The 26,920-nt window shown below is 38.9% G+C and overlaps 1 protein-coding gene; it reads right to left on the bottom strand.

Annotated features, from left to right (window-relative positions):
• Nucleotides 1–26,920, bottom strand: part of Erich1 (glutamate-rich 1) — a gene marked incomplete at its 5' end in the record, with an annotated part of 52,793,804 nt that overhangs the window by 13,762,392 nt on the left and 39,004,492 nt on the right.

Raw genomic sequence — 26,920 nt, 5'->3', positions numbered from 1 at the left:
CCGGCTCCTGTCGGTCTGCACTTCTTTGCTTCATCCATCTAGTCCAAAATAAAATAATTTTCTTTTTCTTGGATATTTTATGTATTTACATTTCAAATGCCATCCCCTTTTTCCCCTCTCCTGTACTCTATACCCCTATCCTTCCCCCTGCTTCTATGAGGATGCTCCCAATCCCACCCACCCACTCCAACGTCAACACCATGGCATTTCCCCACATCGGGAAAATGAGCTTTCAAAGGAACAAGGGATTTTCCTCCCATTAATGAGGGACAATTCCATCCTCTGCTACACATGCAGCTGGAGTCATGGGTGGTTCCATGTGTACTCACCAGTTGGTGTCTAGTCCCCAGGAACCCTGGTAGGGATCAGTCGGTTGGCATTGTTGTTCCTCCCATGGTGTTGCAAACCCTTTCAGCTCCCGGCTGCCTTCCCTCTAACACATCCATTGGGGTCCGCTTGTTCGATCCAATGGTTACCTGCAACCATCCTCATCTCTATCAGCAGGGCTCTGCCAGAGCCTCTCAGGAGACACCCACTTCTGACTCCCATCAGCAAATACTTCTTGGCATCAGCAACAGTTACTGGGTCTGGTGGCAGCATATGGGATGGATCTCCAGGTGGGGCAGTCTCTGGACAACCTTCCCTTCAGTCCCTGCTCCACTCTTTGTCCCTGCATTTCCTCCCATGAGTATCCTGCTTTCCCTTCTAAGAAGAAATGAAGCATCCACACCTTGGTCTTCCCTCTTCTTGGACTCCATCTGATCTGTGACTCTTTTCTTAGGCATTCTAAGCCCTTGGGCCAACATCCACCCATCAGTGAGTGCACACCATCTATGCTCCTCTGTGACTGGGTTACCTCACTCAAGATGACATAGTTCCATCCATCTGCCCAAGAATTCCATGTAGCCTTGTTTCTAATAGCTGAGCTGTACTCCACCACACAAATGTGCCATGTTCTCTATATCCTCTCTTCTGCTAAAGGATATCTGGGCTCTCTCCAACCTCCAATCATTACAAACAAGGTTTCCATGAACATAGTGGAGCATGTGTTCCTGACACAGGTTGGAGCATCCTTTGGGTGTATTCCCAGGAATGGCATAGCTGGGTCCTCAGGCAGTAACTTGTCCTATTTCCCAAGGAACCGCCAGACTAATTTCTAAAGTGGTTGCACCAGCCTCCAGTCCCAGCAACAATGGAAGAGTGTTTCTATCACTCCACATCCTCGCCAGCATCTACTGTCACCTGAGTTCTTGACCTCAGCCATCCTGACTGTGCGAGGCGGCATCTCAGGGTTGCCTTGATTTGCATTTCCCTGATGACTAAGGATGCTTAAACATCTCTTTAGGTGCTTCTCAGCCATCCAGTATTCCACAGTTGAGAATTCCCCAACCAGCTCTGTACCCTATCTTTCAACAGGGTTATTTAATTCTCTAGAGTTCGACTTACCAAGTTCTTTGAATATATTAGGTACTAGTACTCCATCAGATGTAGGATTGGCAAAGACCCCTTCCCAATCTGTTGGTTGCTGTCTTGTCAAATTGACAGTGTCCCCTTCCTTACAGAAGACCCGCAACTTTATGAGAATCCCACCCATTGATTCTCAATCCTAGAACATAGGCCATTGGTGTTTTGTTCAGGAAATTTTCTCCAGTGCCTACGTTGTTCAAGACTCCTCCCCACCCTCTCTGACATTAGGTTCAGTGCATCTAGTTTTATATGGAGGTCCTCGATCCACTTAGACCCGAGCTTTGCACAAGGAGAAAAGAATGGATCAATCTGCATTCTTCTACACGCTGACCTCCAGGACAACCAGCACCATTTGTTGAAAATGCTGTCTTTTTTTCACTGTATAGCTTCAGCTCCTTTGTCAAAAATCAAATGGCCATAGGTGTGTAGATTCATCTCTGGGTCTTCAACTCTACTCCACTGACCCACCTGCCTGTCTATATACCAATACCATGCTGTTTTTATCACGATTGCTCTGTAATACAGTTTGAGGTCAGGGATGGTGATTCTTCCAGAAGTTCTTTCATTGCTGAGAATAGTTTTCACTATCCTAGGTTTTCTGCTCTTCTAAATCAATCCGCAAATTGTTCTTTCTAATTCTACAAAGAATTGAGTTGGAAATTTTGATGGAGATTGCATTGAATCTGCAGATTACTTTTGGCATGATGGCCACCTTTACTACATCAATCCTGCCAATCCATGAGCATGGGAGAGCTTTCCATCCTCTGAGAGCGCCCTCAATTTCTTTCTTCAGAGACCTGAAGTACTTGTCATACAAATCTTTCACTTGCAGGGTCAAAGACACACCAAGGCATCCTATATTATTTGTGGCTAATGTGAAGGCTGTCATCTCCCTAACTTCTTTTTCAACCTGTTTATCCCCTGAGTAGAGGAAGGCCAGCCATTTGTCTGATTTAATTTTATATCCAGCCACTTTGCTGAAGCTTTTTACCACCTGTAGGAGTTCTCTGGTGGAATTTTTGGGGTCACTTAAGTATACTATCATATTGTCTGCAAATAGTGATATTTTGACTTCTTCCTTTCCAATTTGTTTCTCCTTGACCTCTTCTTGTTGTCTAATTGCTCTGACTAGGACTCCGAGTATAATATTGAATACACAGGGAGAGTGTGGGCAACCCTGCCCTGTCCCTGATCCCAATGAGACTGCTTCAAGTCTCTCTCTAGCTTGATGCTGGCCACTGGTCTGCTGTACACTGCTTTCATCATGATTAGGTATGGTCCCAGAACTCCTGATCATTTCAAGACTCCCATCATGAAGGAGTGTTGAACTCCATCAAATGCCCTCTCAGTATCCAATGAAATGATCATCTGGCCTTTTTTCCTTGAGGTTGTTTAGTGGATTACACTGATGGATTTCTGCACATTGAACCATCCCTGCATCCCTGGGATGAAGCCTACTTGATCATGGTGAACAATCGTTTTGATATGTTCTTGGATTCGGCTTGTGGGAATTTTATTGAATATTTTTGCATCAATATTCATGAGGGAAATTGGTCTGAAGTTCTCTTTCTCATTGCTCTTTTTGTAAATAACATGAAAGATTCAGCAAATTTGATGCCACCAGATGACAAAATTTAACCACAAACAATCAGAATGATTCTTTAAATATTTGCTTATGGACTTTCAATAGCCCTTATTTTTTCATGCAATATGTAATGTTCAAAGATTCATCTATTTTAATACATAAAAATGATTCCTTGTGTCTATACTGGAATTCTCTTCAATATATATCTCAGCGATATTTTAGAACTGTCATTTTCCATTAAAAATACTGCTTTACTCCCTTAATATACTCCAAATATATTGATTGATTTGTATGACTAAATGAATAGGAAACACAAGGTTAGTAAAAATATAATACTACATGAAAATATTAATGCATTATTATAAGTAAATGTAACTGGTTGAAATATAGAACGTATCATAGATTCAGAGTTACTTATACTAGTCATTACTATGTTAAAACTACTCCAATACTTAGTAAGACAACTCAATTTATTTCACAGTTTTGTGCATTAGGAATCAAGAGGGGCTAAAGAGCTCTTCAGTCACCTATGTTGTTAATGAGATCCTTCAGTATTCAGTTGGCAGAGAGCCTGGTCTGGCAGCTCCAAGACAACTTCATTGTCCTGGGGAGTCTGAATAGGGACTGTTAGGAAGCTGGTCAGCTATGATGTCTATCAAGGTGTTTATCAGTAGACTGTCAAAATAACAATTGTCGAGAACTTGAGAGTGTTATATGCAGACTGTCTCAGGCCTTCTAGTGTACTCTTAATTGTAGAAGAGGAGGCTGATGGTCTCTTTTGCCTAGAAAAGCTGCTAGTCACGAGAATGTGGAGGAAATTGGAGTATGCCTTAAGGCAAGTCCTAACTCCAGATGAAGGGAAGAAGTCCATCTCTCAGTGAGAAGAGTGACAAAATTTCTGTTCTCATGGCTAAGCCATCATAAAAATTAATTTTCTGGGCCAGCCTTAACAGTCCAAGGGTAAACAATCATTATTGTAAGTAGTCTTTGGGAGCATTGCAAAACATGTCTGCAATGCCCATAGCTTATTGTGTACTTTTGGCATTTGTAATACATGTACATAGTACTTGGTTTTCTTTTGCTCTGAAACTGAACAGTGACTTGGTTTTTGATGAAAATATTGGTTGTTAGCATGCACCACCAAAGTTACATACCATGTTTCTGTTTCTGTGGTGCTTAAGTGAAACTACCAGCAAACTCTGAGAGTAGCACACTTTTCATGATATTTGGGTGGTCTTTGCCACTAAGATAGTGTTAGCTCATTTATCTGTACCTGTATTATCAATCTAAAACATGGCAGCTAAAAATCAACATAATATTGCCTTGGTCTTTTAATTTATCAGTTTGTAAAGTAATGTTTCTGTATTACTTTATTTGTATTTCATAAAACCAGTGTAAGATTAGAAGATAATAATTCCCTTTATTTTACAGATTCATGCTTGACGATTTAGAAAGAATACACATTTCCTCTTAACTGATCCCAGAAAAATATTTGAGCTTTAAAATTTTATTTTGTGGGGTTGGGGATTTAGCTCAGTGGTAGAGTGCTTGCCTAGCAAGCGCAAGACCCTGGGTTCGGTCCCCAGCTCCGAAAAAAAGAAAAAAAAATATTTTGTATTAGTTCATTTCCAACTTTCTGAACATCTAATACCTTCTGCGTGCAAAATAAGGGTGCATAAATATAACACAGGAGAAATAACTGTTACCCTACTTCCTGTAGTTTTTCTTTATGCATCATGTTTCCTTCCAAAATTTCATTAAGGCATCATGCACAGTGGTTGTAACATAGTGATATTGTCTATAAACTACTAATTTATACTTTATCACTTTATACAGCACTAACACTTAAATGAACTTGGTCTCACTTTATGGTAAAACTTACTTATAAATCAACAACACATTATTATTAAAATATTTAACTTTTAAATTTCCTTTTTATTGGATATTTTTTATTTACATTTCAAATGTTATACCCTTTCCTGGTTTCCCAGATATAAGCCCCCTATCTCATCCCCTTCCCCTTATTCTAGGGTATTCCCCTCCCCAACCACACCCCTTTCCACCCCTCTACCCCCAACAATCCCCTACATTGGGGGTCCAACCTTGGCAGGACCAAGGGCTTCTCCTTCCATTGGTGCCCAACAAGGCCTTCCTCTGCTACATACGCAGTTGGAGCCATGGGTCAGTCCATGTATATTCTTTGGGTAGTGGTTTAGTCCCTGGGAGCTCTGGTTGGTTGGCATTGTTGATTGTTGTTCTTATAGAGTTGCAGGCCCCTTCAGCTCTTTCAATCCTTTCTCTACTTTCTCCAACAGGGGTCCCATTCTCAGTTCAGTGGTTTGCTGCTAGCATTCACCTCTGTATTTGACATGCTCTGGCTGTTTCTCTCAGGAGACATCTATATCTGGTTCCTGTTAGCAAGTACTTCTTAGCTTAATCAATCTTACCTAGTCTTCTAGTCTTGGTGACTGTATATATGTATATATATGGGACACATGTGGGGAAGATTCTGAATGGCCATTCCTTCAGTTGCTGCTCCAAACTCTGCCTCCCTTATCCGCAACTATGAATATTTTTGTTTTCCCTTTTAAGAAGGAATGAAGCATCCACACTTTGGTCATCCTTCTTCTTGAGCTTCATTTGGTCTGTTTATTGTGTCTTGGGTGATTCGAGCTTTTGTGCTAATATCCACTTATCAGTGAGTGCATACCACGTTTTTAATCTGTGATTGGGTTACTTCATTCAGGATGATATTTTCTAGGTCAATCCATTTGCCTATGAATTTCGTGAAGTCATTGTTTTTGATAGCTGAGTAGTACTCCATTATGTAGGTATACCACATTTTCTGTATCCATTCCTCTGTTGAAAGACATCTGGGTTCTTTCTAGCTTCTGGCTATTATAAGTAAGATTGTTATGAACATAGTGGAGCATGTGTCTTTGTTGTATGTTGGAGCATATGCAAAGCAATCACCTATATCACCAGGGACATGAAGGAATACCTCCAGAGAGCTCGAGTCCTAGCTTTAGTGTTATTAATCCAGGAGAATGTTATGGGTGGTAAGTGATACCTATTCTTTAGAAATGGAACTGCTGTTTGATTTTTGAGATTTCTATACATTATGAATGCATGCTACCAGGCAATTTAATCCAGAAATGTTCTCTAAGGTTTTCTTATTAGAACTACTTCCGAACAATTCCTTTCTAAGAGGGGTGTTATGGGTAATGTCTCCAGGCAAGCTGGCCAATGAGAGTGCTGATGGCAATATTTCATTGAGACGGTCTTGGTCCCACCTGAGCTTGCTTTTTCTGGGAACAGAGACCTAAGGCATTTCTCAGAAACTTGTAAGGAATGGCTGAACACTCCTTCCAAAACTTCAGCACCTTATCTGTCTGGAAAGGTCCCTACACTGACTGCATGGATGCCACAGCTTACTAGTGACTTCCCCTTAGCCATCTTCCTTTACAGAACCCAATCAGCTTTGAGCAGTCCTTACTCTCCTAGGCGGCAAGGTTTTTGCATTGTTTGGTTTTGTTCACTCAAGTGCTCTTTCTCTTTCTACAGAGAGTAGTCATATTCAGTGAGTTCTTGCTTTCCCTAATCACAGTCTCAGCTTATCAACCTCCAGCAGCTCAACAGTAGGATTCAACCTCCATGGGACACTTCTCAGACCAGTAGTTCAGACTCACAAGTGTTCCTTTAGGTTTTAATGTCAGTAAGAAAGAACCAAGATCAGAAGGGAAAATGTTGTTAGTATTAGCTGTCTTCTATTTTGTCTTGACTATTTCATTCATGCATCTCTGCTGGTCCAGAGGCAGTAAAATTATGCACATTACATGTGATGCAACTGACCCAGAATTCATAATCACTTTCTTCCAGTAGTACAGCAGAGAGATCTAGTCTGATATGGATTCTTATGCAAACTAAAAGAAGCTTCTCTGTATACTCGTGTCTTCTTCCTCTTTTCCCCTCTGCTTGCTTAGCCCTTCTTCTTTCTCTTCCTCTTGTCTGGGCCTCAGTTGGAACCTACATTTATATTTATGTTTAGAATAATTTATATTCACCTAGAACATAATATATAAATATATAGAACATAAATACAAATTTATATTCACATAGAACTATATATTTATTGACTGTGTTACTGCCTGGGCTAACTGGAACAACTAATTTAGCCTTTTATTCTGCAAAATCCTTTATAATAATTATGCATAATTTATCAGGGTTTCAGGTTATCTAAAGAAATGAAATTAGTTGCTTAATACTAAAAAGTAGTATTTTATTATTATTATATATATTTCTTTACTTACATTACAAATTGTAATCCTTTTCCTGGTTTCCTGTATATAAGCTCCCATCCCCTGCCCCTCCCCCAAATTGGTGTTCCCCCCCATCCATCCCCCTTACAGTCCCCGCCCCCCCAGATATTCCCCTGCACTGGGGGAACAACATTGGCAGGAACAAGGGCTTACCTTTCCACTGGTGCCCCCAAAAAGGCTATTCTCTGCTACATATGCAGTTGGAGCCCTGGGTCAGTCCATGTATAGTCTTTCAGTAATAGTTTATTACCTGGAAGCTCTGGCTGATTAGCATTATTATTCTTATGGGGTTGCAAACTCCTTCAGATTTTTCAATCTTTCCTCTAATTCTCCCAAAGGGGGTCCTGTTCTCAGTTCAGTGGTTTGCTGATAGCATTGACCTCTGTATTAGACATGCTCTGGATGTGTCTCTCAGGAGAGATCTATATCTGGTCCCTTTGAGCATGTACTTTTTAGCTTCATCAATCTTATATAGCTTTGGGGGCTGTATATATATGGGCCACATGTGGAGCAGGCTCTGAATGGCCTTTCCCTCAGTAACTGCTCTAAATTTTGCTTCCATATCCCCTCCTATGGATATTTTCCTCCTTTTCAGAAGGAGTGGGAACATCCACATTTTGGTCATCTTTCTTCTTGAGCTTCCTGTGGTCTGTGGATTGCATCTTGGGTAATTCGAGCTTTTGGGATAATATCCACTTATCAATTACTGCATTCCAAGTATGTTTGTCTTTGATTGGGTTACCTCACTCAGGATGATATTTTCTAGTTCATTCCTTTTGCCTATGAATTTGATGAAGTCAGTGTTTTTGATAGCTGAATAGTACTCCATTGTGTAAATGTACCACATTTTGTGAATCCATTCCTCTGTTGAAGGGCATCTGGGTTCTTTCCAGCTTCTGGCTATTATAAATAAGGCTGTTATGAACATAGTAGAGCATGCGTCTTTGTTATATGTTGGGGAATCTTTTGGGTATATGCGCAAGAGAGGTATAGCTGGGTCCTCAGGTAGTTCAATGTCCAATTTTCTGAGGAACCTCCAGACTGATTTCCAGAGTGGTTGTACCAGCTTGCAATCCCACCAATAGTGGAGGAGTGTTCCTCTTTCTCCACATCCTCCCCAGCATCTGCTGTCACCTGAGTTTTTGATCTTAGCCATTCTGACTGGAGTAAGGTGGAATCTCAGGGTTGTTTTGATTTGTATTTCCTTGATGACTATGGATGTTGAACTTTTCTTTAGGTGCTTTTAGGCCATTTGATATTACTCAGCTAAGAATGTTTTGTTTAACTCTGTACCCCACTTTTAATAGGGTTATTTGGCTCTCTGGAGTCTAACTTCTCGAGTTCTTTGTATATTCTAAATATTAGCCCTCCATCAGATGTAGGATTGGTAAAGATCTTTTCCCAATCTGTTGGTTGCCATTTTGTCCTAATGACAGTGTCTTCTGCCTTACAGACGCTTTGCAGTTTTGTGAGGTCCCATTTGTTGATTCTTGATCTTAGCGCATAAGCCATTGGTATTTTGTCCAGGAAATTTTCCCCAGTGCCCCTGTGTTTGAGACTCTTCCCCACTTTCTCTATTAGTTTGAGTGTATCTGGTTTGATGTGGAGGTCCTTGATCCACTTGGACTTAAGCTTTGTACATGGTGATAAGAATGGTTCGATTTGCATTCTTCTACATGTTGACCTCCAGTTGAACCAGCACCCTTTGTTGAAAATGCTATCTTTCTTTCATTGGATGGTTTTAGCTACTTTGTCAAAGATCAAGTGACCATAGATGTGTGGGTTCATTTCTGGGATTTCAATTCTATTCCACTGATCTATCTGCCTGTCTCTGTACCAATACCATACTTCAATGTTTTCCTTTCTTCGTTTTAAACTTTGTCTGGGTGAAATATATGCCTAAACTAAATGACACTGAAATATAAATGAATGATTACACTTTTATAGGGCACCTTTCTATAATAGATACATATCAATCTGTGGTAATTTTATAAAATAATTCTTATTTTATCATGTAGCTAATTTCCAACTTCAAATAGTGGATGCAAAGCATGAAAGAAAGGAAAGAATTTGTGTCTGGTAAACTGCTTGCATCCATGAGAAAGTTGATGTTGTAATGGGTTGGTGGATCTTCAGGAATGATAAGGCCTTTGTTGCACATATATATGCCTACTTGCTAAACTGTACCCTCCAGACAAGACTGAAAATGTCTGCAGACAAGGAGTATCTGCTGACAAGGAGTGTCTTCTGGCGTGATACCCTTTGCTGACCTGATTGTACCCTATGGAATGCTTCTGTTGCCCATGTTCATGTACTTGATGTGTGGCCATTTGTGATTTCAGAAAGTTTCAGGGTAGAAGAATGAAGTAATATCCTCCTGGAACTCCCACAGGAATTCATGGAAGATAATAAAAAGTATAGGAAATGTGTAGTTTCCACCAATCACTAATCTCGCATAAGAACAGTCCCCATGAACTCTGCCCTCACCCAAATCAAGTGTGGCTCACCTGCCCAGCTGAAATGCAGACCGCCATTTCCTAGACTAAAAGAAGCTTTCCCTACACATGTGTGTATTATGTTGCTTAGGACCATCTTTTGGATTCTTTTAAACTATTTTATTTGTATAATTTCCTATATTTTTACATGGCATATACAGCACACTGAAGCAAGTGAATACGATGACAATGACGATGATGTCATCCCCAGGCTGCAAAAGTTGATAAATGGAATTATAAGAAAGCAAACTAATTCCATTTTGTCAGAGAGTCCTGGAGTCAGTGGGACTGCCAAAATTATATGTACATGAGAAAAGAGGCACCTAAGAAAGCATACCAATGTCTGCAAGTTCAGCACAAGGAAGTAAAGTTGGCATTATTCTGGAATGACTTACTGCAATCAAACTTGAGCAAGGGACAAACTCAGTGCCATTGACTGGAGTCCATTCCCATAGACTGGAGATTTGAAAGTGTTCACCAGTGAAGATTACAGCGGGAAATGTATTATTTCCCTAGCTTTCTAGTAAGTGGAAAAGCCAAGCAGAAGGAAAGTCTTCATCTAGGCAGAGTTTATAATGAGCAATGGCTGCACTGCTCAAAGTGCTAAAATAAGCCGGAGTGCCTTCAAAGGGCCTCAGAAAAATGAAAAACATGAATTAGTAATTATTTTTAAAGGAAGTATTTCAATAATTGAACACAATTTTAAAGATTTGTTTTCTCTTCTTCTATTAAAAAAAATAGTATGTTCACATCCAGAGGATAACTGTTCAACTATAAAATCTGGGAAACTGAATGGGCAACACACTGGAGGAAAATATGAAAATATGACCTCAGTACCCTGAATTCATATTGTACCACTGAAGAAATGACAATTTTTGTTGTCTCTTTCTGCTGTCTTTTTCCACATTTCTCTAGAGACCAACTCTATCCACACGCTACAGAATTTACAGGGAGGAAAACTCCAAATAAATTCACAATATTATTTCAGAAACTATGGGTTGGATAAACCAACATTGAAGCATTCTGTATTTGTCTCATGAAAAATTTGCAAGTCAAACATCATTTCTCACCTTCAGCCACGTACTTTTTCTGAGGCTGAAGAATCCACTTGGGATTCAGAACTCCATCTGGCTTCTCCAGTTTCCTCATTGTTATAGGTAATGAAGAATTAGCAACCATTTTTTCAGAGGATGGTTTTGTTCACTGATATGTGAAATAGAATAGAACTAGATCAGTTTTATATCCAAGTATGAAAGACTTTGCAGTTTAAAACACACAAATTAAAACCATTGTTTCAGGAAAAAGAAAGATAGAGAAGCTACTTCTGAAGGGGTATCATTGAGGCTCAATTCTTGATTCTGATAATAGATGAGGGATTCTTTTCTTGGGATTAAGTCACACAAATAAAAGAAGGACGTTCGTTTTCTCACCCATAATTCTAAAATATGTCCACAATACATGCAACCTGCCATAGGTATTGCTAGCACACTGTTTGGTTCTTCCCTTTGCTTGCTTTTAAAATGAAAGGCAGGTTTTATTACAAGAAATATATAAAGGGATCTCATCTTTAAACATGATGAAAAAATAAGAGTGGAACTCAGTCCCATCACATGGGCCAGTCAAGACCTCATAACTTCCTTCCTTTCCAAGCAATGTTTGTGCAGGCAGACTACATCCCAGGGTTTGCAGCAGAGATCTGAGCAGACAAGCCTTTGAATTGAAATGAGCACCTGTGGCCTCAGAGGTGAAGTGCTCACAGAGGTTCAGTGACCCTGGAAACTAATTCTTCAGCAGCAGACACTTCAAAGGGAAGCATGTGATTAAGATGATAGAATGCCAATTGGTGGCTTGATGATAGTGGGAGGATGGCGGAAAATCTACTTCTAGAAATAGGGAACATTTCTTTGATGCTAATTGACTATGTCTTTGCTCTTAAGCTCTACAACTTTATTTTCTTTGTAAGCAACATTCACTGAAAATCATCTTCCTCCCTCATCCTTAAGTGAGAGAGCAGAAAGATTAGGGTTTTCCTCAATAGCTTTCTTCCAATTTATGAAGCAAGCCATCAATACAAAAAAATTAACTTTTGCCTGCTTCATGACTTCCTCCCAAGTTACCCTAGTTATCAATGATCTTAGCTCATTGATTTATTAATTTTCATTGTTATTTACATATTTAAGAAGCCATAAAATGCCAGACCTCAAACGACTTTTTTTCAAATGCCCACTGCGTGATTGGAGGCTTACCTATGTGTAAATCTGAGTATGAGGTTCTAATTCTAGTAGTATTTAGTTCTCAGTTTACTTATTTACAATACATAGAAAAATCAATGAGACAAAGTATGCTTATTAAGAAAGTGATAGTGTGTGTGTGTGTGTGTGTGTGTGTAATACTCACAAGCTTGAATATTGCTTCAGTAAATAGAAATATTTCACCATACTTTCAGTTAGCCAAATAGCTCCATAATACTGGATTTCTATTAAGTTATCAAAAATGTCTCTTTCATTTTGGATATTTTACTGGAAATCTTTTCCCTAATGTAACACATTTGGGTTTCTCACTCAAATCACTGATTCTTGTGTATATTACCCAATTTTTAAAGACAAAAGTGGTTTGAGATTTAAAAAAAAAAGGAGATGTTGATGGCAGATTTGTTACAGATAGCATGCTTTTTTTTTTCTGGAGCAAGATCCCTTCTTGGAGAACTTTTTCAGGGGAAGGGTGGGCATTAATTAATGTGGAGTGTACAAATACTGTCAATGTGACACTGGTGGTACATGGAAATTCCATTCCCCTTGTCTTTATCAGCCTTCCACTCCTTCAGGCACAAGGGCTCTGAGGGGTTTAAGCTTATTTTTTTTTTGCCATCAAAACAAATCAAATGCCTTGAGCTAATGCTATGCTTGATGAACTACATTTAAAATAACGAAAGTAATAATTATCAGAACAGTGACCCTTGTTTCAATGAGAGAATGAAGACCTGTGTGTCTCTTTTTTTAACCCAATCATCATCAAGCATTCTGAACAATAATAGTAGACACAGAAGCAAATTTATAATCAGAGAATCCATGTGCACCTCCAAAGCATGATGAGTGAAAATGAAAAGCTCTTAGGAATAGCATATGAGTTACCAGACCAAGTAATTTCAAATTAGAAGATTATTAAGTGATTTTTCTTCAAGGGTCCCTCCCCCTAAATAATTGTGAGAAACTAGAGATGTTGGGAACAATAAAGGGAAAAATAAAAATAAACAGGTATACTTGGTTATCAAATTTAGAAGACCCAGAGAAATAGTCAAAGCCAAGATTCCTAGTACTACTTGGAACAGACAAGGAACCACAGTGCAAGGACCTTTATAGGAATATGCTTAGTCTTTTAAACATAATATCAGAGTGTATTGGGAATGGAATTTTGTAAGATAAAGAAGACTTGGCCAGAACAGCCCTGCACTTTTTCTATCTCCTCACGTCCTATAATTCGATCTTCCCTTCTCATTCTCCAACCAGCTATATGAGGGCCACAATCTGCTTTGCACCCTCCCTATTCAGACCCTAAGCCCCTGTAGATCAGTGAAATGTCTTTGGGGAAATTAAGTCACTCTGTTATATCAGATGAAAGTAAGTCAATGGGTCATTTTATATTAAAGAACTAGTACCAGCCTCTCACAAAGGAAGGATCCAGCAAACAAGAAAATAGCAAAGTCAGTTAAAGAAATATTCAAATCAATTAGATATTCTCAAACCTTCTCCCTTGTTGTTTAGCATAATTCTTGAATGACTGCTAAGATTCCAAGTCACTTCAAATTCTGCTTATAGAATTCTCTGTAATGGAATTTATTCAGGGTATGACTCCTTACCTTAAGTTTAGGAAGGATTTGGTAGATTAGCAAATTATTGCTACTCTTATTTGTTTACTTTTTTGCAAAGGTGCTGGAACCATTGCTCTTGTAATTGATGATATTATATAACTCTTTTATTATAGTACAAGTACTTTATATAGCACCTTTTTAGACTCCCCTACTGACTTTATGGAAGACATGTTATGAAAGAACCATGTTCCCAGACAACTCATTAAAAAAAAAACTAAAACAGGAACCTTAGCCTATAAAAAGAAATTAATTCTTCTACAAGCTGAATAAAATTTTAAAAGAATTCCGAGTTTCAAATAAGAACACAAGCAGAGGGCCATGGCCAGGCATCTAGATCAATGGTACAGTATTTGTCTCAAATGTATAAGGTCCTGAATTTGATTCTAGCCATGAAAACAACAATTAGGATAAACAGAAAAAAGGAATAAATTACAGCCAGATGACCCTGTAATTTCCTTTATTTCAGTTTTATAAGATCCCAGGAGATGCAATTATGCCAAGTCTAAACTTCTATCTGCAAATACATGAATTTTACACTTCTGTAATTTTGAAGCACTTTCTCCTTTGTTCAACTGTGTTATAACTTAGCTGAAGTAAATTACAAATCTGAACAAGAGGTGAGAGTTCACAATACAACTTGATGGAGTCAGTTTAAAACTGGCAGGTGAACAGAAAACTACAAAGGATGAGAAACACCGGACGTGTAAGGATGCATGCAATGAAACGCTTCAGGATGAACATGTTAGCATCTGCAAAATCCCCATTTCTAGCTTGAACACTGCCTCACCCTAATTTTTAACCCCCAGTGTCATAGACTTTGTTGGCCTTTGCAACTAGAGGGCATCCTCTTTGGGATAAGGAAGTAGAAAATATACTAAAGTGTTCTAGTCAAGTCTTCCATAGCTCAAGAAGATATATCCTCAACACACTCTGGACTTATGCTAGAAGGCTAAAGGCAAGAAAGAAGAGAATAAGACCAGGTCTGTGGAGATCTGTTCTGTAATAACAACTAATAATTTACCCAAAGCAGGATGTCAGGAACAGTTAAACTACCTCCATGGAACTCAATTTGAAGACATCAATGTCGGTAGAAATGGAGCCTAATAGACTGATTGTATTGTGAGGAACCAGACAATAGAAAATATAACATTGAAACTCACTCAAACTGAATACACAATAAGTTTCTTGAGATGTCTGGGTAAGTTTTGAAAGCATTAGGAAAGTGTAGACGGATGAGGTAGTAGTTCAGGATGTCAGCTGTACAGTCTTTATAACTGTTAGCATAGAATGGGCAGAAGTAAGGGGGAGATCTGGGAGTTCTGAGAGTGACTGTGAGGAAAAGCTTCTAGCCAGAGCTGAACACCTCAGAAGAGAGATCTAGACAATGTATGATAGGTATTCTGTTTTGTTTTTCTTTTTTTCGGAGCTGGGGATCGAACCCAGGGCCTTGCGCTTGCTAGGCAAGCACTCTACCACTGAGCTAAATCCCCAACCCCATGATAGGTATTCTGTAGACCTGACCTAGGATAGCTGTTGTATGCAGCTGACCTAGGATAGTTATGGTATAGAGCTGATCTGTGATAGCTATTATATACAGCTGACCTATGATAGATATTCTATAGAGAAGTCAAAAGCTATACTCACAGATATATTCTCTGCCCCAGAAATTGCTTGATAACAACATAAAGGCCTTTATTTTACACAATATGGAACCAACAACCAACTAAAGTAACAAACCCACCCACGTCTAACTTAATCTGCCGGTGTTACTTATAGAATTATGATCGAGGAGTAGTAATGGGATCAGGATGATTCAAAGGCAGCTGCAACACCCAAAAGTTCATCCCAAATTACATTTGGAATGGTAAATTAAATAAGCTGCAACCCTAGAGTTTCTACAAATTTCAGGCAGCTTTATATGCCAGAGAATCTCCTTGATTTGAGTCCCACAGCTAGTTGGTGAACTTCCACTCTAGACCCCAGAAATACTTTACTGTTTTCATATTTCTGAGCAACGATTCTGAGAATCTAGTGAGTTTCAGGGACTTTTTCAGACTTCTAGGTTGTTCACTCCCAGTATTAATGTGCTTTCTTCCAATATGGTATATTTCAACACATATGAAACTAATACGTGGCCATCACAAAGTAAACCAAGCTAGAAGGCTAAATAAATTTACTTGACCACCCCTAAATACAGAACAATTGTTACATGGAATGGGTTATGGAAGGACAAGGTGAACATGGTTAGGGCAACCGACAGTATATGAGATGAAGAGTCCAAGTGTCTGATCTCACTCCATTATATGGGGAATTAACAAATTCCAAGAGTCTTCTCAGTTATCACAGAGTCACAAAAACTTAAAGTAGTTCGAGGATGTTTCCTAAATGAGTGACAAAGAGGAAAGAGGAGATGGAACCAGAATGGATCAATAGAAACAGTGAATGAAAGCAGATTTAAAGAGCTGCATTTCCAGAGCCAGTCACAGAGCACAAGTTAATTGCAGCCAAATAATAAAGTCACCATCAGCTTCTCCCTTTGTAGTCAAGGTGCTAGCAGAGGAAAGGAGGAACATAATCAGAATGTAAGCATACAGCTCACTCATCTGCAGACAATGCTATTAAGGGCAGGCTTTATTCAAGGTGGCCATATACCCAGATCAGAATTGAGATCTGTATTGCAAAGGTAGAGAACAGAAATAGATATTTTCCAAAATAAATACATTAATTTACTTTAATTTATTACATTTTGTTTTGAGCCTCTTTTCTTATTTGTATTGTTGACTCTGAACAAGCAAAAGTTTTCTTAAAGATCTTATGGAAGAATGAACGTTCAAACGTAGTGAAGAGAAATAATACCACAATAGAAGGAAGAGTGAAGAAGGCATTTTATTGTCTACCAATCATGCTATATGTCCATTAATCATAAATATGATCTTGATGGAGGTACATGCTGTAGAAAAGAATTTAGAGTCCAGAAATATTTCTTAGCTATTAAAAATTTAATATATGAAAAAGTGGTATTGTGGTCTAGATAATCAGTGATGGAAGGTTTCATAAATCTTATATTACTGGCAACACAATTATATAAAACATATTTGGATTTTATTCTATGTCATGCGTGAGATGCATTCCTGAAAACATTATATATTTTTATTTTATGTGTATGACTCTCTGCCTGAATGTATGTTTGTGCCTGGTACCCACAAGATAAGAGAAACTGTGAGATCTGCTGTAAATGGACCTTCATAGAGTTATGCTGTGCCATGTGGTCGCTAGAGACTGACCCCAGGCTCTCTGAAGGAGCAGCTATCTTAACCACTGAGACATTTCTAAAGTTCCTAGGGAAAAAAACTATTTAAAATTATAAAAAAGCTATCTAAATAAACTAAATTTTATATGTGGTTTGCAAGAAACCAAAGTAATATATGTATAAAAAACATCCTTAGTGGATAGTAGAAACCAGAAGCTCCATGAGAGCAGTTTACCTCACTAAGTAGAGAAAAATTACTGCAAGATATATCATAAATTAAGACTATAGAAAATTATAGATTGAGAAAATATTTATGGAATGCAGATAACACAAGGTTAGTCTGCATAATAAAGAATATTTATGTACTAGTAATGAAAAATCAACCATCCCCATAGAATAATGAGAAAGTAATATGAATAACTTACCAAAAGGCAAGTGTAAGTGACCAATAGTCATACAGAGAATTGACTGTGTTATAGTGATAATGATAACTTGTTTTAGCTTTGATTTATGTCTCCTTGTTTATGGTAATGTGTTTTATATGCCCATAAGCCTGGCTAGGCTACAAATTAGATCTATTCTTCTGATTGCTGCTGGAAAATGAACCTGCGGTTCAGGTAGGTGTGGATGTAACAGGAAGAGGATGAAGAGTGTGAGATTTGCTTTTCCCTTTCCACTTTTGGGAACTCTGTGTGTATTTATTTTAAAGGATTGACATGATACTCTTCAGGTACATTGATTCTCTTCTAAGAAATCCTTTCAGAGATACATTGGTAAGACTGAACAGAGATGTTCATTACAGCACTATTTATAGTAACAAAAGAGATATAAATCTGTGCTGGAAAATGACTTAGGACACAAAGAGCTTGCTGTATGAAAAAAAGGGACTCAGAATCCTCAGCATCCAACATAAAAGTTGGGGCCAGGTATGGCAGTGTGTACATTCTCCCTCCTGCTCTGAGGTCTGGAGAAGGAAGTCAGACAGGAGAATCTTAGACGCTCACTAGCCAGCTGGTCTAATCAGTGACTACAAATTTACTGACAGAGTTTGTCTGAAAAATATGGAAAAAAATTAGATAGTTAGAGATAATGGCAAGTACTTAACATCAACATCACCCCTTAAGCCACAAGCTCACCTATGGATGCTCCAGCACATACACACGTACACACACACGCGCGCACGCACACACACACACACACACACACACACACACACACAGAGTGAGTGAGTGAGAGAGAGAGAGAGAGAGAGAGAATATTCACAAAGCAAAGAGTAAGTTAGAAATACACTTTTTGAAGGGGAAAACATTGGATGAACAACTCTAAAACAATTTGCATGGTATAATGATACTTTATAGCAGATAAAATTATGTAAATGTACATTCATAGCTCTATGTTCAGTATAAAGTTTTAGAATTCCAAGAATGCATAGTATATATTTAATAAATAAATATATATATGGGGATATAATCATACATCTTTATATAGACACAAATACCTATGTACATATTTAAATAAGTATATGTATAACATATATGCTTACATTTATTTCATAAGAAAATTATCTGGACAGAGTATCAAATATTATGTTACATTAGTTATGTTTCTGTTCCTCTGATAAAACACCATGACCAAAGGCAACTTAACAAAGAGTTTTTATTTGGGCTTATGGTTCCAGAAAGCTAAAATTCTATTATGGGAGCAGTAGGTAGCAGCACCCACCAGGAAGCTGAAAGATGACATCACCAACCACAAGCAGAAAGCTAAGAGAGCAAATTGGAAGTGGCCAGTGTCTTCCAACTCTCAAAGTCCATTTCCAGTGGCACACTTCCTCCAGCAAAGCCACATCCCCCAAACCTCCCTAAACAACATCATTAACTGAGGATCAAGTGTACAAATGCCTGGAGTTTAAGGGGGAGGGGCCATTCTTATTTAAACAACCACATATGTTATATATATAAAATATTAATTGCTGCACCAAAAATTACGCATTGAGGAACGGAAAACTCAACAAAGTAATTGAGCAATAAGACACTTTATTTGTGGAATGATCTCCACCTCCCTCAAAAAGATGCACATATCCTAGTGGCTAGAATCTTAATAGGTTACATTAATGGCAAAGAGAAATCTGTATTCAAGCCAGGTCACTTTAAGTTAGGGATATTTTTGGAATCTTTCTGGTTGTGCTCAATGTAAACCATGGGGTCTACAAAAGATGAGGCAGAAGGCAAAGAAGGGATGATAGTCAGCGTGATGAAAAATGAGACACCTTCCACAGACCAGACCAGACCGAAGATGGGACGAATGAAGACCTTGCAAAGAGTGGGGAAAACAAGGAATTAGACATTCCCTGAAGCTTCTAGAAGAAGCAGACCTGGTTCTCAGTAGTAAGGATCATGCCAGACTTCTGAAGGGCAGAGTGGAAGATGATTAATTAGTGTTGCTTTTGCACACCGTGCATCTGGAACTCTGTCATAATGCCAATAAGAAACTCATGATATATGCATTATGTCATTTCAGTGCTCTAAAACACCTAGGCTCTCTTTGTACAACTGGAGCCTCAGTTTACAAATGAAACCCACAGTTCTAAAGGCTGTTTAACACCCGTGCTCAAGAATGCTCAGACTGGTGCTGTACTCTCATCCTTAGGAATGAGGATCTTCTTCTATCCAGAACTGGGGGTCTTTGCACTTGGCTTTGCAGTGTAGCATGTGTGGAGCACCTAGCCACATATAGGCATTCAGTCTCAGGTGAGGAGGTAAGGACATAGATTTGTGGTCAGACAAATCTTCATTTCAATCCAATTACTCTCTGGGTGACATAAAACAAGCCATTCAATCGAGCCTGTTGTCTCCTTTATAAACTTAGAGAAATAATTTCTACCTTATAGAGTGAGAGAAAGCATTTGCTGGCATAATCTATGAACCAAGTGTCCAAGAGCAAGCTTTGTATAGATTTTGTTTTTAATAAATGTTATTTATTGTTGGTGGGGAGTATTACTTTGTTCTAATGACTCTGGCAAGCTTTTTCTCCTCCAGACAGGGTTTGCGGGTTTGTTTCTACATTTTGTCGTATCTGTCAGAATCTGATGAAGGGGTGGTAGTTAGTGCCTGTGACCAGAACTAGAGCTACAACCTGGGGAGCTATTAACACAGTACAAGTGTAGAGAAAGTAGTTTTTAGAGATGTGGGCATCACAGATCCATAATATGAATCCAAGAGCAAAAATGCGCTATTAATAATATAAACTCATCCCGTGGGATTATATCACAGAGGAATGAACAGGAAAAAAAACAAGTCTTGAGGAATTTCTTTCGGAACTTTCACTTGGTTACTTTGCTGTGAGAGTCAACAAGATGCTATAGTACACCTCCATTAGAATCCGATTTATGCTGATCCTATTTTCTTATCAGAGCAACCCAGGCTCTGATATTCTCTTGGGATTCTCAGCATACATGTACTATAGGTCTAAGTACTATACAAGTTTCTATGTGGGAAATCCTTACAAATCTCTGTCATGCTCTTGCTTCTTTATTCCTGGGATTTTTCTTTTTAGTCTTGCACTTAATGGTAATTTAGTAACAATCACTAATTCTAGGCAATTTGCTACAGAAGATCATTTACACTTGCTTTTGCACTTAAAATGTTTCCTTACATGTATGCATGTTTTATTTGCATGTATGCTTTCACACCATTTGATACCTAGTGCCAGGGGCCATCGGAAGAGGGTGTCAGATCCCCTGGCATTGGAGTTCCAGATAATTGTAGAGCACCATGTAAAGGCTGAGAATCGAACCTGTGTTCTCTTGGAGAGCAGCTCTGAACTTCTGAGCCATCTCTGCAGTCCCCATAAACATTTGCTTTCATGGGTTTCTCTGGTTCTGGGTTGTCTAGTCTTTGGTCCAATGTGGACTCTGTGAGCAGTGATGGAACAAAATAATTACTGAATGAACTGTGAGGATGAGGTGAGAGACACTACTGCTGACGTACAAACATAGCTGCTCCAGTTGAAAGAGTTGGGTACCACTGCGACCAACACACTGTTCAAAGGCTTTAGAGGATCTTGGTTGTTTGAATGTTTCTTATGCTTAGGAAAGGGAGATGTGCATGGGCAAATTCTTTGGTCTTTTGTTCTGCTCAGCAAACCTCAGTGATAGTAAATTGTTTCTATTGCGAAAGGCTTTGCCAAAATACGTTGACTCTCTTGTGAGTTTGGAAGGAGGTCTTCTGTATGTGGGAAATCCCGCTGTGGATAGACCTAGTGTATATCTTGCTTGTCGGTTTTGTGTCACTTCTTGTAGAACCCTCACTCAGCTGACTCAGTCTGGTTTCCTGCTTCAGATTATTTGAGTCAACTGCAGGTGCACTACAACATCAGGACGACTTAGCAGAACATTTAATAACAATTTATTTAGCTCATTATCCTCTGTGACACAGGGCATTCCTAATCACCTCTACAATTGCTATAATTCAAGTGACAATGAATCACTTGTATTCTGATATCACAATGTGTTTACTACTTGCTACAAGCCTATTAAAACACAAATCTACAGTTATTGATTAAATACTTCTCGTTTTTCATTTTTAAAGCTCCATCCATCTGTAATTTAAATTATGATCTACGAAATATACAAAGACCAGGATTTCACCTGTAAAAAAGATATACAAAAACATTTATTTGGTCTACTGCTTTTTTATTTTTACTTCCCCTTCTCTTGATTTCTCAGATTCTATAAGCATCCTAGTGGTGGAGAGGAATTTTTATCATAGCCCTTCGCAATAACTAGTTACTTAACAATTGAGCCTCCTCAACTCCTTTAGTCTTGTTTCATAATTGATACCATGATTAATTTTGATCCCATAGGATATTCTCCACTATTTCTATTTACTAGAAATGTCAACAAATAGGATATAGGCATTGGAGAAGTAGAAATGGAAACCTCTGTCCAGATCTTCAGTGTTAGTCATTGATAAGTAAACACTACCAAAACATACTGCTTCCTTAAATACAAAATTCATCCCTAAGCAAAGGTAACTCTAAGGTGAAGTCCCAATTAGCCTGATACGATTGATATTTTATTTGTTTTACTGAAGGCTCATGGAAAGAATCACGTTTCCCAAGGAACCTGGAAGAACCTCAGACATTTAGGTAGCATCATAGGAAAGAAGAGCACGGGCCATAGAAACAGAAATAGAATGTGCTGATAGCAGCTGATCAAATCCCATGGAGAATGGAAAGGCCTGTCATGGCAGGCCGGAGCGGAACAGTACCAGTAATGACTTTGGGTGGCTCTGCTGGATATCTCGGCCATCACACTGGCTTTCAGGATTCCAATCAGGCAGTCTTGTTTCCTTAGGAGTCAGCAGCTCCTTATCTCTGCTCCCATCCCTGCTCAAATATTTCTTCTCTGATGTTACTGCAAGCACTCTCAGCATGCCTTCTTATTTTTGTATGTTTCTGTCACTCGCATGAGAAATTTTGTAATGAAGAATACCTGATGAATTAAGTCATCACTAAATATGAAGCAATACAGTTGGCTAAAATTCTCAGGCCATGTCACGTCACAGATAACTGATCAAATCTCCCAACGTGTGTTAGACCCGTGAGTTTTGCCTTTCTCCCAAAAATAAATGCTATAGTTAGAGGAACAGCTACTTGATAACGGAACATAAAACAACAGGCATACAAAAATGACAGTGAGAATTGGTATCTATTGAGGCTGTAGGTGTGAAGCATACTCATGTAATTAAACACCTGATGAAATTTCAATTTGAATCTCCTTATTAATACAAGGAAAATTTGCAAAAATACTGACTCCAAGAAAGTTTGGAGCAGAGGCTGAAGGAATGACCATTCAGAGCCTGCCCCACCTGGGGATCTACCCTAGATATATACAGCCGCCAAACCTAGACGATATTGATGAAGCCAACAGGTGCGTGCTGACAGGAGCCTGATATAGCTGTCTCCTGAGAGGCTCAGCCAGAATGTGACAAATACAGAGGCAAATGCTGGCAACAATCCATTGAACTGAGAACGGGGACACCACTGGAGGAGTTAGAGAAAGGATTGAAGGAGCTGAAGGGGTTTGCCACCCCATATGAACAACAATACCAACCAACCAGAGCTCCCAAGGACTAAACCACTACCCAAAGACAACACATGGACAGACACAGGGCTCCAGGTGCATATGTACCAGAGAATGGCCTGTTGGGCACCAGTGGGAGGAGAAGCCCTTGGTCCTGCCAAGGCTCAATACCCCAGTAAAAGGGAATGTCAGGGCAGAGAGATGGGAAGGGATAGCTGGCTGGGTGGGTGAACACCCTCATGGAAGAAGAGGAGGGGAATAGGATAGAGAGTTTATGGCCAGGAAATCAGGAAAGGGAATTTGAAATGTAAATAAAAATATCCAGTAAAAAAATATTGACTCCAAATTATTTCTTATATTGTATATGATATACTTACAAAGACTGTAAGAAATTGGTATTGTATATTACATTTAGTTTCTTGTTTGCCTATTTAAAAATTAATTATTTTTCATACAACATATTATTATCACATTTCCTACTTCCAAACTCACCCAACCCTCTGTACCTTCTCTCTCTCTCTCTCTCTCTCTCTCTCTCTCTCTCTCTCTCTCTCTCTCTCTCTTCCTTAAACAAAAGGCAAATGAAACACAAAGAAGAATAAATTAAAACAAAGAAAATAAAAAGTCCTGAAAAACAGACACACATATAACACATACAAATTTTAAATGTGTATATTTCATATAATATATACTACACACATACACACACATATACACATACACACACATATACACATGCACATACATACATACACACATATACACATGCACATACACACATGCACATGCATACACACATGCACATACACACACACACACACACATCATTCTCCCTATTCCCTCCCCCCCCACCCCCGCCACCTTAGCCACTCTTCCCTCTCCCTCTCTGTTGCATTTTGTATACAGATCTGCTAGAGATAATTCCAGGGATACCTTCTGAGTGGAGCACTGTAAAAGTCCCTGGTGAAGAGCAAGGATGTAACCATATAAGGGAAGAGACATCTATGTCTCTACTCCAAACTAAGTCTAAAGCATGATACTGAAGATGCAAAATGTGAAAAATGTAAACAATGTAACGGAGTGGATAATATCGCTTTGGAGGCTTGAAAATCCTCTCTGGTGTCAATATTCCCTAGGGACTGTCTGTGTGTGTAAATTCCACTCTTCAGTTGAAAGCCACCCAAATGCTACAAGGTGCAAACTCTTCTGGAGGCTGGTGCGTGAATAATGAAGGAATTTAGCTGATTACTTACTACAGAATAGATGAGACTGAGCATAATGCTGATCTTTTTTCTATTATTTTTAATTAACTTTTTTATTTATTTACATTCCAAATACCCTCCTCCAGGTTCCCCCTCACTCAGAGTTCTTCACCCATCTGACCTCCCCATTGCCTCTGAGAAGGTGTTCAGCCCTGGGGATTCCCTTTCTCTGGAGCATTAAGTCTCTACAGCATTAGGTGCATCCTCTCCCATTGGGTCAAACAAGGTAGTCCTCTGCTACATTTGTGCTGAGAGCCACAGACCAGCCCATGCATCTTCTTTGGTTGGTGGCTTAGTCTCTGGAAGTTCTCAGGGGTCCAGATTAGTTGATGCTGTTGGTCTTCCTGTGACGTTACTATCCAAGTCAGTTCCTACTGAGATAGATGCAAATACTTGCAGAAAGAACGCTGATCTTCTAAAATTCCTGGGGTTTGACATGTTTATTATATATGGAAGAAGGGAGGGAGGGAGGGAGACAGAGAGAGAGAGACAGAGAGAGAGAACGAACAGGGCTGGTACAAAGAGTGTTTCAAAATCTGTTGAGATATGTAGATATACATCATATACATCACAGATACGGTTGTATGTGAAAGGAGGCTGGATTGCATGAGCCATGTAGCAGAGGGAGTGGCTAGACAACTACAGATAGATAACTACCATGTAATAACCATGGAGTTCCCATTAAGTCTAGATTATGCAGTAACCGCAACATCTGTAGTAACTGTCTTTATACAGGTTTTGTTTATTTTAATAAATATTTAGTGTATGTTTAGAAGAAATAGAAGCTAGCTATCCTACTTAGCTTCAAATGTCCTGTTGATACAGCCTAGAGTCCTCTAAAGCAGCCTTTACTGAGTAGCCTGTATTGAAGAATTTCCTAGGTTGCCTGTGTCTGTGGAAACACCTATGAAGTATCATCTTGATTATTGAATGATGTGGGAAGGCCCAGCCCACTTTGCATTGAACTATTCCTTGGGCAGGCACGTAGATTGAGTTTAAAAATATGTAAAAGAAAATAAAATTTTGGTTCACTCTAATATTGAGCCAGTATCAGTTTTTCTATATGGCTCCTGCCCTAGTTTCCTTCAGTGATGAACTGTGATTTCAAAGCCAGATAAACCTTTTCCTTCTCTGTGTTGTTCTTGGTGACAATGGTTTGTTTGTCTGTTGGTTTGTTGGTTTTAAATCGCAGAGCCAGAGAAACAATTAGCCAACAAACTTCTCTAATATATAGGATTCTTTGATTCTAACACTCCAGAAGGAAGTCTAAGCTCAATGAATTCTAGTCTTGCCCTTGGCCAACTGGCAAACGTTTCACCAGGCCAGTTTTGTATATAAAGAAGATAATCAGACTTATTACAGCTAGGGTAAAGATAAAATCAGTGATACCTGTAATGCTACATGATAGATACAGAATGAACATGGCCACCACTAAGTCTCAAAGACAATTATTTACAAATTTACCTGAGCCATCCAATTTTCTTTAAACATCAAAACCCCCTTATATCATAGACATATTCTGAGTTACACTGCTATCTGCCAGGAAATGGGGGCACTTGAAATTTCCTTGGCTCCCTCCTACCCATACTTATATTAACCTCAGTGACCCCTAAAAGTTCTCTGTAGGCCACAGCTTAGAAAGTCCTGTATCTTTCTAATTGATACCTTTCTAATTGATACCTTGTACCTGGCATTGTACAGTTGCCTTTCTTCAAAATGAATTATTGAATAAATAGATAAATTGATCTGGAGTTCTCTGCCATTTATTTTACTTTTTATTTCTTTGGAGGAGCATCAGCATTCAAAATGTTCTTTCCCTTAATACTACAGCATTTACTGTGCCATTTAAATTCGATAGTGAGTTTCAATCTTGCCTGCTTTATGTCCTTTAAGTTAGTAAATTTGATAAAGTATCACTCAAAAAAATTTTACTATGTTTCTATGCAGGATACGCTTAAGCAAATCAATAAAGCTTTTGTCTCTTCTAATGGAGAGCTTCTGAATGACAAGAATCCCATGGGAGCATAGCGTGGCAAGCTGACAGCATCTCTAGGCAGATGGTAAAAAGCAACTAGTCCACATCCAAGCTATGCATGAGTACACAGCTGCTGACTTAGCCCTCCCCCAGCTCCAGGGTTATGACTGATGTAGTACAGCCTTATGGGTATATTACTATTTTAATTTGTCAGTAGATAATTTTTAGAAACAAAACTAGGCTTGCATTTTCTATAAGGGCATCTGTCAGTTATATGTTGTAGCACTGGAGAATGGATCTAGGATTGAAGACATCCCAGGCCATGGCTAGCCTGCTAGCCCAGGTTTTTGGAACCTTGTTGACGGTCTCCCTTTGATGAAGAGTTCCAAATATAGGTAATATTCTATAGCTAATCTTATGCTATCTGATGATTAAATATTGGCTTTGTGGTATCAATTTTTCTGTGAAATATTCTGCAGTCTCATTTCCAGTTTCAAACAGTGGCCTTGGAGACAGAGTAAAGCGATTGATGTTCTATGGGTGGAAGGGCTAAGAGAGGTCCATGCTGGGTGCTGGCTCTGGTTGACAGAGTCTGTGCACGTTAGTTATCCTAC

The sequence above is a fragment of the Rattus norvegicus genome, chromosome 16 (genome assembly GCF_021556685.1).
Source record: "Rattus norvegicus strain SHRSP/BbbUtx chromosome 16, alternate assembly SHRSP_T2T, whole genome shotgun sequence".
Lineage (NCBI taxonomy): Eukaryota > Metazoa > Chordata > Mammalia > Rodentia > Muridae > Rattus > Rattus norvegicus.
The sequence above is the reverse complement of the archived record's forward strand: the minus strand, read 5'-3'. Positions and strand labels throughout refer to the sequence as shown.